We start from the raw sequence: 14,031 nt of genomic DNA on the forward strand, positions 1-14,031 counted from the left end.
TTATTTGTTTTTTTTTCTGCATTCTTACTGAATTACAGAGACCTTCTTAAAGAGGACCAGTTGCCCAATATGATTCATTTCAGCATTGCAAAGTGGACATCTGAATTGTGGGTCTTTGAATGGCTACCTCAGTGTCTGAGCTGTGGGCAGCTCTGTCCTCTGCAGTCTGTGAGGCTCTTTCTGCAAGGCCATCCCTGGAGTCAGTGCTGTGACCAACTGACTTTCATCTGCTTAATCTTGAATTGAGCAGCACAAAATTGATAGCAGTGGGTAGCTCCCCATCATGGCTAAGTGTGCATGGCTGACACCCCACATCCGTACAGACACTGGGATACCCACTGCTCCAAAGACAACTTGTTCATGCAATTTCTTCTTTCTCTGCACTGTAGCTATCTGTGAGTATGCATTACCTAGCCTGTTTCCATTTACCTTCTGGGTCCTAATCTATGACTTTGGTGTTATGATTAGAAAATATATACCAGAGCTTTGTTGAGACTAATTATGAATGAGATCAACTGTTAAGTAGAAACCTTAAGAGGTAAGATTTCATCTATAAAAGCAGGCAAATGTCTGTTCAATTGAAAGCAATAGTTAACCATACAGAGATTTTGAACCACCAAAAGTAACATAACTACAAAGAGGTTATCAGGCCAAGTTCTAAGAGACAAATTAGCTTGATTTGTAGCAGCTAAATCCAGCACACCTGAGGAGTTCTCTGTAATTCCACTGATGGAACCACTTTAAGAAGAAAGAATCTTGTATAAAATTACGTTTCTACTGCACTGAGATCTGCAGAAGCCACCCTTGAGCACCCCACAGATACTTCAACCTTACAGAAGTGTATCAGCAGAAGCAGCAGTCCAGATGACCCACATTTTAGCAAGACAAAAAACAGGTAGTCAATCTGTACACATGTTAATGTTGGAGGATGGATGCATTATTGGCTTGAACAAAGTGTCAAAGACCAAATTTTTACCTCACCAGTCGATGAAGTAAAGGGGCAATTTCCCTTTGGAGATCTTCTCTGAAGTGATCTGTTTAGTGACTTGATGTAGACAGCAGGCAGACCTATTCCAAAGAGTATTAGAGAGGATAATGGAAAAAGGCAAATTTGAGAAAGGGAGAAAAACAGTAAGCATTTTTATTAAAGAGCAGAATGTAAAAATGTTGAGGAGCGAGTGGGTTGGAGGATAGCCTGGGCATCATAGTAACTCAGTTAGATGTCTCATTCCAGTGTGTGCGTTAGCAGAAGATATTTAGGAGCTGAAATCTCCTCTAGCCAATGAGACTGCAATTTATGGTATATTTAGGCACTCCACGGTGATGAGGAGTCTTGGGCAGGCATTCTCAGAGAGTTACTGCCTTCTCTGCAGCCCTTACATCACCATCCAAGCTCTGCAGTCATCATCTAGAAATTTATACCTCACAGCTAACTACTGTTTCAGTGGAGCAAGCACTACACTATTTCTAACCAAGAAGACAGCTTGTGATGATATGCAGCTTTAAAGTGTCTTGTGAGATCTGGCGTATATGATAATGCACTGCTGGCAGGTTGTCAAGGAGAGAACTGCAAAAGCAATCGTGTTGTTTTGAGAAAGAGACAACGATTAAAGTTTGGTTTCTGTGGCTTCATGAAGAACTGACAGAGAAAACAAAAATTATGAGGCCAAGCACATAGTTGATATTAAATTACCAACACTTCATTTACTTATCCTCAAAACAACCACTAGAGATCTCCTACTTACTGAAATAGTTAAAAATAAAACCTCTAAGAACATTTAATGCTGGCCACAGGCATTTCACAGAAGTCGGTGTTTCCCAGCTCCCCATAAGCCATTAGGGCTTCCCTCCTACACCTTGACATGCTTCAGTTAGTAACAGCTGAAGGCACGAAGCTTTTAAACAAGAATCTATTTACATGAATCTTTTTTTGGTCTGCAATTTTCCTCTGGCAGTCGCAATGATGGGAGTCAGAGTAGGCAGGGCCCCAGGCGATTTAAGCATCTGTCTCTGCTGAGAGCACATCTGCACAGCACGGTGCTGGAAAGGCCAGTGGCTCACAAAGCACCATCTGCTTCCCCATCCTTCCATGGCTGCTGCTTCAGCAGGCAGAGGGCCAGGCCTGGGGGGAAATGGGCCTCAGGACTCGAGGCATCAGTCCTGTGGAGCAGGTGAATCCTCTGGGTATATTAGCTCTGCCTGCTAAACTAGCACACTTTGTGGGCCTTATATTCTTTGAATTTTTTTCCAGTGCTGGTGTAGTCATTCTCTTGTACAAGGTGAGATACTATGTCATATGCACCCTTCTGCAAGGGCTGACATCCAGGTGTGAAGGCAGGCTACGGTACATGTGTTGTTCTCAATATCTTTGCATCACACTAAACAATTGCAAACACAACTGTACTCCTGTGACTAATACTCTTAATTATATAATATTTTTTGTGATACTGACTGGGTAGTATCTCTAAGTACACATAAGACCAAAGCTGGCTTTTGACACAGACAATTTTCAATCAGTTTGTCTGCTTTACCATATCAAATAATATTCTTGACCTTGCTGGTTTAGCTTGGCCACAGAAGTGAACTGATTTGAAAATTTCCGCAAACATTTAATGGGTTACCCCCACCTTAGCTTATGGCTGTCCTGAGGTGACTTCATGCTGCTTGTATCCCCGTTCGTCTGTTTAGAAATAAGTTTTGCACCTTTAACACTGGTTCTGACAATGAAGGGTGGGAGAGAAGAAGCACGGAGTTTATCAGAAACTGCACTTGCTCCCCTGCTTCCTGGTGCTGGACTGTGTTGCCTGCAGCATGGACAGACAGCAGGACAGAGCTCTCCTTTGCTTTTAGTTAGTTTTAGCAAGGTGAGGCAGTGAAGTTCCCTGGACTATGGTTTGTCTTTTCTTTGGTTTCTGTTTAAACCTGCTCTGGACTGAACACCCAGAGGAGCACCAGCAGCTCACACCTGTGGCCCACCAGGCTGGGCCTGGGCCACGGCATTTCCAGTGCTGGAGGGACTGATAAGAGACTGAGTGAGCTGAGCTGCAACCCAGGGAGGGGCCTTTCTGAGTTTGTCATCTCTTCAGATTGACAAGAGGTCTTGTTGTTTAGTATTGTTCATTTTTTTTGTGCTGGTGAATGCTTTGGCTGTTAAATAAACAGTTTTTTTCCACTTTTCTACAAGGAAATATTTTCCTGAACCAACTGGGTGAGGAGGCTACCTGAATTTGCTTTCTAGAGGAGCCCCTTTGGAGGTTTTCTCCCAAATTTGACCTAAACCAGGACAATGCCCAAACCTTTTCCTAAATCTCTAAGGCATGTAAGGGGTGCCTTTCCGGCTGGCCAAATAGGGTGAAAAGGCATGGGTGCTCTAGTTTTCTGATAGCTGTATCACCTTGTCATCCCTGATGACTACAGAGCACCTCTCCAGCAGATGTGGCAGCTTGCCTCCTTCCATGTGCTCAGATTGTGTAGAAGTTAGATGCCAAACAGCTGAGAAACTGCTGAATCCAGATGCTTTCCTTGGCCGGACCATCTCCTGTTCGTGACCTTGCTCTGAAACTCCCCAAACTACCTGACATGATCGATCAGTTTCTGGCTGAGGAGACTGGGAAAAAACAGATAGAAAAGGAAGAATGTGGGGAAATGACATAGAAGAAGAAGGATGGAGGTCATGAACAGAATCAAAATGTGGGAGAGGAGAAAAAGGCAGAGGGAAATAGGAAGAAAAAGTATTAATATAGCACAATATTTAACAAGAAGTAAAATTATGTAGAGGGAAAACAGACATTGGAAAAGACCCAAGAAAGGAGATGAGAAGGAGGTGAGGACTTGGCAGGGGAGATAAGCAACATCAACAAAAGAGGTAGATTTCTTATTTTATCTTCCAAAAAACTGCTGCCAAAATAAGATAATACTCAACTACAATCACCATCATTAATACATGTATGTGGACAACGTGAAGGTGAAGAGGAGATTATCAAAGGACATAGCAGGATGCCAGGCACCAGGGAAACTCACAGGAGGACGACGCAGCAGTTTTCCTGAAGAGAATGGAAATTCCCATGTCTGGGGTAACCTGGGTAGAAGGTTTGGAGCAAAGTTTGTTGCTTCTGCTTCACCTGTGAGGAGGAAGGGCAGAGCAGGTCCTCAGAACAGCCTGCTGCCTTTACCAGTCTCATGTCAGGTTTGGGCGAGGATGCCACAGTCATGTGCAGCAGACCATTTTCACAGCATATTTTGGGTCAGAGAAACCCAATTCCTTTTGCAGGCTGCATTGCAATATTGGTGGCAATTCAACAGTGCTTTTGCAGCTGAATCATCATTTGCAGTTAATGTGAGCTAGTGGATTCGGCTTTGAATTTTGCTGCTATTCTTACCTGGTATCGTGGGCAGTCTTAAGCATGTGAAATTCCCTGTCTGTCCTCAGTTTCCCCATCCATAAATCAGGTAGTGGTACTCACTGATTCACTAAGATGTTTTGAGATCCACAAGAGAAAAGCACCAAATAAGAGCTGGGTGTGACTAAAATTACCCCTTCCCTCTATGTACAGAGAATTAATTTTCTTCTTCCTTTTCATGCCTTTCACGTGCTCTACATTGCTTTTCTGTTCTGCTTAGTGCCTTGATCACACCAATAAATTTATCTTCTCTCTTGCTTTTCTTCTTCATAGAATTGTAGCTATTTCATAGCTTAGTTCTAAAGTAAAAGAATGAAGAATATTAAATAGAAGAGTAATGTCATGAAAGACCCCAGAAAAACAAAAACCCCTTTCCTCCTATTCCAAGCATAATCTGCTAAATCCTTTTACACTGCTTTGAAAATAGATAGAGAGTATCAGTGTTCATTAGGGAGTATGGAGAGGTCAGAAGCCCTCCACAATACACATTCCACATCCTGCATCCAGTTATCTGTATGAATAGTGGGAAACATCATGACCTGTGCATAACTTGTTTAAGTCCTAAATCTGAGTATATATTTTCCTACAGATTGTATTGACTATCATTTTGAAGGTATTAGCTTTGCCAGGAAGCCTATTTTAAAAAAACTATTCTAAAATATCCTCCCCACTACGCTCAAGCACCTATAAAACCTCATTTCCTTGTACCCTGGGGCTTCGACACACTATCAGAGATCTAAAATACCCCACCTGCTTGCCCCTTATATTTGTAAGCATTAGTGAAATTATTAGTCCCCTCAATTTACCCAGGACAAGCAACAGACAACCTTCCAGTTATATTCAGTTACAAAAATAGGAATATAGCCCAGCCCAATAGCTGCAACATCCAGTAGGATTTTCCCTAGTGGTGGCTAGCCATTCCTAGGAGCCTATTAGGCTCCTCTTACACTTAGGGGAGGAAATGGCAGATGCCTATCAACCAAATGAAGTTTAGTCCTCAAAGAGGGAGATGGAACAAAACAAGTCAAACAATAAAATTTGATAATATGTTTGTAATTAAAAAGTTATGAGTGACTTCCAGATATCAAAGAAGGAAAAAAAAGTAATTGTTTGTATTTGGCATGATTTTCAAAGTTGTCATTGGACTCACAGGTTCTCATTGAAGTCACTGTAAACTGTGGGTATACAGCACCTTTGAAAACCTTGCCAAAATTGCCTTTAGACTGTAAGCTCCTTAGGGCAGAGACCTGTTACTCATTTGGCAAATTGTATTGCAAAGCTCCTTTACCCAAACAGGCTGCTTGCGTAATAATAACAAATAATAATAATAATAATAATAATAATAGATAACAGATTTGTGCTGGAATTCAGAAATATCTGATGTGGTTCTACAGCCTTCTATTAACACAGTATTTAAAAGCATTAAATAAAGGCTAATTTTCTAGGCAAATCACCAAGGAAGTAGGACCAAAGGAAGCTGGCTGAGAGCAATTTAGAATCAGAGAGGTGTTTGCTTGGTCAAACATGGAATTTCCTTCCACCACACATTTCAGGTTCATATTATTTGACTCATAGGCTGTCATTTGGGAGCCTTGTTAAACAGGTAGGCCGTGAAATATGCATCTGCCTGTGGTTGGTTTAGAGCATAGAGTAGATTCATGTAAGTACACACATCGGTGCACACCCTCAGCCCTGGGGCTGTTGTTACACTCCTCAAATTCGTGTGCAATCCCTCTGCCTGGGGCAGAGACATCTACGAACAAGGGTTGACTCACTTTGCCTGAGGAGTGCCAGAGCATTAGGTTTCAAATTCAAAGGGTATCAGCAGAACAGCTATTATTCTCTGCTCTTACTTCAGAAATCTTACTCATTTCAGGAACTCAGCCTAACCCAGCTGTAACTCAGTACGGTATTTTGCAGTTTAATTTACAAAGTAAACTAATTACACATCTTCTCAGTGGATGTATGAAAAGCCAGAAGTGACTGAAACATCCCTCTCACCCCAGCAGTTTCAGGGAAGCTGCGAGTAGTCCACACCTTCTCAAAACTGTCGGCTGATTTCTCTGAGCCTGGCTTTTCTCCAGCTGTTCCTTGGCTGCAGAGTGTGGGTAATGGTACCCACTTTTCTGAAGGGCTTGGAGGTGGATGGGGAAGAGCACTGCCCAAGGAAGGTGTGTGGTACCATCAGAGGAGCATCTGCGGGCCGCGGGATTGGCACCAGCGTGGCTCCAGGTGCTGGCTATGTCAGCAGGCAGCGTTGCAAAATCCCTTTCACAGTAATATTTATCCAGAAGATAATTATGAGGAAAAGGAAAGAAAACTGACCAGTCCTAATAAATACCAGCCCTTTCAGGAATGAATTTGAAAGCTAGCTTTCTAGGTATCAGATGATAGGAATCATAAAGTTAAGCATGCGCTTACTTTAATGAACCTGGTCAAAAGCACTGTCTGGAATGTTTATTTATTCATTCATTTTTACTTGAGTAGACAAAGTAAATCTACCTTTGATTTTCATAAAATCTTTCTTGCTACATTTTATTTAGTTTAAGTTGGCATCTATTTGATTCAACATGGAAAGCTCAGACAAATCCAATTAGTGTCATTGAAACTCATGAAGTTAATTTTTTCTCTTTTTTACCCTCACTTTAACAATCCCGAAAAAGAATTCCAGAGACCAAAATTTGAAACTGTTCCCCTTTCTCACCTGCACAAGGGAAGAGATGGAAGGGAGTAAATAGTAATAATGTCACCAGTACAAGACCAGGATGGACAGGGCTTTGAGCAATCTGTTCTAGCAGAAGATGTCCTTATCCATGGCAGAGGGGCTGGAACCAGGTGGACTTCAAGGTCCTTTCCAATTAAAATCAGTCTATGATTCTACGAGTTAAAAAACCCCTGCCTGTGCAGCCCATTTTTGCCATTTTGCCTGGCTGGCTGGTTGGTTGGTTTTCCCCTCTCACTGCAATACTGCATTTATTTCTGTTTAAGCACCTGAGCAGCCCATCTCAAACCCCAGTGAGTTCAGATGCGCAGATGTGGCAAGCCACAGAGCTCAGTGTGCCTCTCACAAGCAGGGAACCTGGGGCAGCACCTGCTTCCTCTGGCTCCTCCCATCCATCCCTCTGCCACTGGAAAGCTCCACACGGAGCCTGGGCTGGCGAAGGACGGCAGAGTGTGGTCTGGCAGGAGGAGGGAAGCACACAGTCCCTGTCTCAGCTCCACAGGCCTCCCTGGGTCACTGGCTGCCCCCACAGGCACAATGTTTGCCTTGGGAATGAGGTGGTTCCTCTGTCAGCTCCCAGCTGAGGCGGCTGGCTCCGCTTCCCAAAAGGGTGTAGCAGGTGGCAGAGAAACAAGTTAATTTTGCTCTCAAAAGCTTTGGTGGCTCATTACAGAAATGGTGCCTTCAAAAATATTGTTAAAATATGAATGTTTTGCAGGGGTTGCCACAGAAACTTGTAGAGCATATAATCCAAAATAGGATGTCTAGACAAACTCCTACTGTCTGACCTTTTATGTATTTCCTAATCCAGCCAATCTTGCCAAGCAAATTGGTGACTAAGCAGCAATTCCCTTTACATGGTGTCGTAAAGGCCTGACAAGGCCCAGGTCACGGTTATAAATTTCAGTCTGGCTACTTCAGCAACTCTGGGCTTCCTTTACCAGCATGGCTCCCGTGTGGTTTCTGGGCTATGATGTGTGCTCTGGATCATCGTGAAGTAATTTTGAGGCTGTAAAATCCAAAAGCCACAGCTCCGCCGTGAAACAGAAAGCACTTTCATCCTGCAGGACCCCAGAGTTTACATAAAATTGTAAAATAGGGAGCCTGGAGAGAGTCTCAGGCGAAAGCAGAATGAAGGACAGCGGCACCAGAGCCTGCAGCTGCTGCCTTCTTCTGGGGGCCTGGGGCCCTTTTCCCAGAGCCCCAAGTGCTGACTGCCTGGAGCCAGCAGCACCAGCATGCCATGGAGGTGGCATTCTGCTCTGGGTTCCCGTTTCCTCCTCCTTGAACCAGCCCTTTTGCTTTCCTTTGTTTACCAGAAGTAGCCCTACACAAAAAGGCTTCCATCCTCCCATCACAGCAGAAAATAAAAAAAGTGCCCTTCGGTGATGCATCATTTATCAGCATGGTCAGAATCCAAAAGAATCCAAAAAATGGCAATAAAAACAGGGAAGGAGGCAGGGGCATTGGATTGGTACTCAGTAGCCCTTAAAACCTGTGTAGTATGTTGGAGTAACTCAGAATACTCTGGGATTCAGTAGCAGTTTCTGTGATACAGAAGTAAGCAGCAGTGCACACGTGTGCGCATGCATGCATTTGTATACGTAGAGATCACAGAATGACTTAGGTTAGAAGGGCATGGGCACCTTCCACTAGACCAGATTGCTGTCAGCCCTGTCCAACCTGGCATTGAACACTTCCAGGGATGGGGCACCATTCTGGGCAACTTGTTCCAGTGCCTCAACACCCTCTGAGAAAAGAACTTTTTCCAAATATTTAATCTAAATCTCTCATCTTTTAGTTCAATACCCTCCTCCCCGCCCCTTGTTCAGTCACTTTCTGCCCTTGTAAAAATTCTTTCCCCCTCCTTTTTGGAGTCCCCCTTTAAGTAGTGAAAGGGGCTGTAAGGTTTCCCCAGAACCTCAGATCTCTCAGCTTGTCCTCACAGGAGAGGTGCTCCTTCCCTCTCATCTGTCTCCCTGTCCCTACTCTGGACCTACTCTAAGAGGTTCACATCATTCTTGTGCTGAAGACCCCAGATGTGGTGATGCACAAGCTTATATAGGTGAATGGATTCTTACAACAAAAATAATCTGAAGCAGAAGCTTTTTTTTTTTTTTAATATTTTGCTCCACATTACCCATTACATTACCCATTCCTCTCTTCCCACAGAGCAAGATTTGGGTCTGTGCTTAGGCTGAAGGTAGGAAGGCTGCCATGGGCAGTGGTCTGAGACTGAAAGTATTGGTGTTTGTGAGTTAAGTTGTCCCAGGTACATGTTCTGGTAAGCGTAAGGAAATCTTGTACACACCTCAGTGCTGCAGAACACATATGTTACTGGGCTGAGAGCAAGTGTGAGAGAGAGAAAAGAGAGCTATTGTCAGAAGGAAATAGGAGTGAATTAGTAAGAAAAAAAAGTGAAATTAATTTCAATTTAATCAGCCCATTAATAGTATCATGTGCTGTACAGTATTATGTAGTGGTAATTACACACTATGTGTATTAAACAGTGGTAAGAATTAACAACTTAGTATCTGGCCTCTCCATATAGCTTGTTATAGAGAGGTGTTGGATTTTATATATATTTTCTGTGAACTTTAATTTTCCATGTGGTGTTTGATCGGGAAATGGAAAGCCCCTCAGGTGGAGTGCCAGGAGAAACCTTCCTGAGTAGGATGTGTTGTGCAGTGTGTGTGTGGAGAAGATCCCAGGGGCAAATATTTCATCTCCTGAACCATTCACTTCTGCACAATACATTGTTTCTACCACAGATGTTTCATTCTAGAGAAATATTAAAAAAACAAAGGTGAAGAAAAAGATTTCTGTGATGTGTAGACAATTCATACAAACACAAAAGAAATTAACAGCTTGTGGTGAATTGGAGAGAAACAGGAGACATGTAAGGAAAAGCAGTGCATTGAATCCAGGTCCTGCATTGGTGATAAATAGTTGCTCCTTCCATCTAGAGCTTCACAAATTTCTTCTTCAAACAAATGGTTAGGCCCACCACAGCAGCTGAAATCTGAAAAAAATTCCCAGGTCCTGAAAAAACTGTCTCCTGAGGGGAGCATCAGGTAACCCATGCTTCCTGTGTGGATCAGGAAGCTCTTCTTTGGATATAAACACAGAAGAACTTAACATCACTCTTGCAGCCTGGGCTGTGTGGTTCACGTTAAAAATAGAGGGGACAATAATGGGCATGGCAAGAGAGTCACAGAGGTCTAGAAGAACAGATAAATAAGCATTTGAAGAATTCTAGTAGTGCAAAATATATAACATGGTGAAGAGTAGTCAGAAATTAGCAGCCCAAAGTGAAAGCAAATCTAGAAGTTTCTAACCCTCTTACCTTAATAAAAATGAAAAACCTGTAATTTCAACATTAACCATAAACTTAATCCTAACTTAAAAACTATAAAAAAAGTTTTACTCTAACCAACACAGCCTTAACCCTAATGACCATAAGCCTAATAACTCTACAAGTAAGCCGTAACTCTAAATGCCCTAACCCTAATCCTATGTCAATGCAAATTTAGAAGTGTCTAAAGCAAACCTTACCTCCTTAGCCCAAACCAGGGTAAGACTGCATCAGCCTTCTCACATTAGAAATCATTCTTTTCAGCTTTTCTCATAGCAATTCCCCGAGGCCATTTTCCTGGCCAGATTGTGTTATGGTTCCTCCTCCTCTCTTGAAGGAAAATGATGAGTGTGTGCTGTGGTCCACTGCTTCAGGGGCACACTCCTTTGGTGGAACAGAGACTTGTGCTCTTCCCTCTACACAGACACAAGTGAGGCCTCCTTGTTGGCAAAGCTGGCAGACCCCGTGAGTTCATTTTAGCTGCTGGCTGCAAAGAGCTGCCTCCTTGGGGAGCAGGGATGCTGGCTTTCCTCAGGAGGTCCTGCCACATCCCTCCTTCCCACTCTCTGCTCTTCCCAGAACAAGGACCTACTCTTTCATTTTTTTTTTTTTTTGTTTTGAAAGAAAGACTTGTGTTCCTTTCAAATAGCAAATATAGCCAAAATTATATTCTGATGTATGGTTAGATTTCACTGAGAAAATGGCAGTCTGATCTCTCTCACTGTTTCAGCATCCTCACACACAATTATTTGTACTTGTGTAAATGTCTGTCATTTTCTGTCACATAGCTGTCAAACTGCACCACAATCCCACCCATGAGAAATGGGTTATTTAGTTTGACGTTTGCTTTAAAGTCTGACCAGGGCTGTTGTGTGTTTCTGGTTACTGGTTCTGGCAGGCTTTCCTCTGAGCACAGCACTCACTGCTGTTTCCTCTGTTGCCTATTAATGGTCACAAGATGATCCAGTGAGGAGGTAGTGCTCCTCTGGAAAATATTTATAAGGGAAAGACAAAGCAACATGCTAGACTTTTTAAACTACAAAATTAGTGGGCTTATACTTTTCAAGATCTTCTCCATTTTCTCAGATTTATTTTCTTGTAACTAAACGGAAAATGCAATTGGGCAAAATCGCATGGTGTGCTTTGTTACAGAAAGTACAAAATGTACCCGGATGTATGAAAGGAATGCATTTTCATCTTTTCAACATAAACGGGAGGCGGGTGGCTAGCAGGAAATATTGACACCATCAATCTTTTCCCTCTTTTTATATCTTAGAGAAATAAAACCTAACACACACTGCAAAGTTACAAATTTTACATCCAGTCTGAATAGCTCTGTTTCCTGTCACTAGTAGCCTCATAACTTCTCTTACATTCCCTCTACTCATTTATCACATCTTCTTGTTGCATCATATAGTAATTTTGATTTTCAGCTCCAGAGGACACAACTACCCCTGCAGGATGGTGCCTTGATATAATGAGAATGCCAGATGAACAATTATTAAGTAGAGGACAGCAGAAGTCAGCACAAAGACCAAGCAAACCCGAACAAAAAACATCTTGGTGTCTTTTTTTTTTAATAGGAAAAAGAATATTTTTGTCTCCTTTGAAAAACTAATTTTCCTGATACAGGCAAAGGCAGCTCTTACCTCAGATTTTGTGGCCTACATAACAGTCAGCAGAGAGGTAGAAATAAGTAAGCAATATTAATGTTTCTTTGGATTAACATTGGATTTGACAATGAAATTGCCCAAGCAACCAAATGCTGATTCCATCCCAAAAATAAATGCAAACTCCAGGCTGACTGGAACCTGGAAATCTTATGAAGACACTAACATTAACTGCTCCCCTGGAATGCCTCAACGCTGTCTGCACAACGCCGCTGGTCTCACTTTACGCGCTCCCTGTCTGAGCAGCAGCCAGCTGTAGGCAACTGAGTCAGCAAAAGGGAAGTGAGTGCTGAAGTGAATGCACACACACAGAGCCCAGCGCTTGCAGTTGGTTTGTTTAATGGCTGAAGTCACTGATATCTTCAGAACACCATCAGAGGTCCAGCTGCTGTTGTCTGAAAGTGGGTTTTGCCCTGTGAGGCAGAGGAGAGTCTCATTTAGGCTGCATGTCACCCAGTCGAATTCCCCTGTCACATATAGGCCAGTAGCAAGTATTCATTTCCCATTTTTTATCCCATCATCAGGAAAAGGACTTACCCCAGTGGCCACAGTGGCAAGGAGACAAGCTTCTTGTTTTTGAAAGATCCAATATCTTACATATGTCTTTCAAAGTCTGTCAGTCCAGCCTGCATCACCATTTTCTGCGGCCCCTAACTCCTGTGTTACAATAAAAACAACAGGATCATTGTGTTTTACAGGATGATTCCCTGGTGAGGAAATGTATTTGATCTTTGACCTTTTTCTGTGTACAATTTCAGGATGTTTATCATCACCCCACAAGGTACAGCAGTGACACTATTTCTAAAGCAAATATCACTGTCCATAAGCATGGACGATGTCGCCAAAGGTCTGTTGGCTGAATCTTTTAAACAGAAACAAGAACATGAAAGTTAAAATGGGCACATTGTGGGCTCAGAGATTATGAGAAGAGCTATAATTTAAAAAAAGAAAATGGAAACAAAAACTCCTCAATTCACTTAATGAAAAAATGAGTAATTTTGATATTTGATACTAATACATAATTCATCAAAAGGGTGATTGGCCTCCTTTTTATCATGCTGCAACTAACTACCTTTTGCACTTTTTACTTCAGAGGAGCATCTCTGGCATCCCATTACATAAGGTACTGTCCCAGTAAGGGTTAACCAAGCTGGCCTGGCAGTTATTAATTGCCTTTTTCAAAGCACCTTATCATTAGAACACATTAGATACCAAGCCCCATTTATTAACAATTAACTTTTAGAAGTCAAAGCAAGTAAGAGAGCATTTCTTCAAACACATTAGAATCTTTGCCATACAGTTTTTGCTACATCATTTTCCAATGAATAAAGAAAGTTTGATGAAGGGAATTTTTAGACATTCTCCATACCAAAGTAACGACTTGTAAGAAAAGCTAAGGAAAACTACAGCACTGCATTAGTCAAGGACAGAGCACTATTTCATAGAGCAAAAATCGGAAAAACAATGATGCTAACAAGCACATAAAAAAAGAATATCCATTGGGACTCACAACCTTGCTTTTGATCAAAATGTCCCAGCTCTTATCCAAACGGGTTTCCTCTGGCACATGTTCAGTGCAGAAAATTGCCACAGGGCTGCTTGCCAAGCTCTGTCTGAAGGGAAAGAGCCAAAAGCAAGGGTAAAGAAAGAAGTGGCACGTTGTAGGAAACACCTCAGCAGGTAATACTGCAGAGAGCCCAGACACCATTGTTAGCTGGAAGACTGCCACCATTTACAGAGGGTTCCCAACTACTTGCCCTGACGACCAAAAGGAGATGTGATTGCAGCCTGGATAGACCTGTCTGGGGTAGGTTTTGTCTGGCAGCTCCACAGGACAGCAATAGTTAAGGTGTGCTGGCAAAGGCATCAACACCTTCCTGCAGC

This window comes from Zonotrichia albicollis, chromosome 1, assembly GCF_047830755.1.
Source record: "Zonotrichia albicollis isolate bZonAlb1 chromosome 1, bZonAlb1.hap1, whole genome shotgun sequence".
NCBI lineage: Eukaryota > Metazoa > Chordata > Aves > Passeriformes > Passerellidae > Zonotrichia > Zonotrichia albicollis.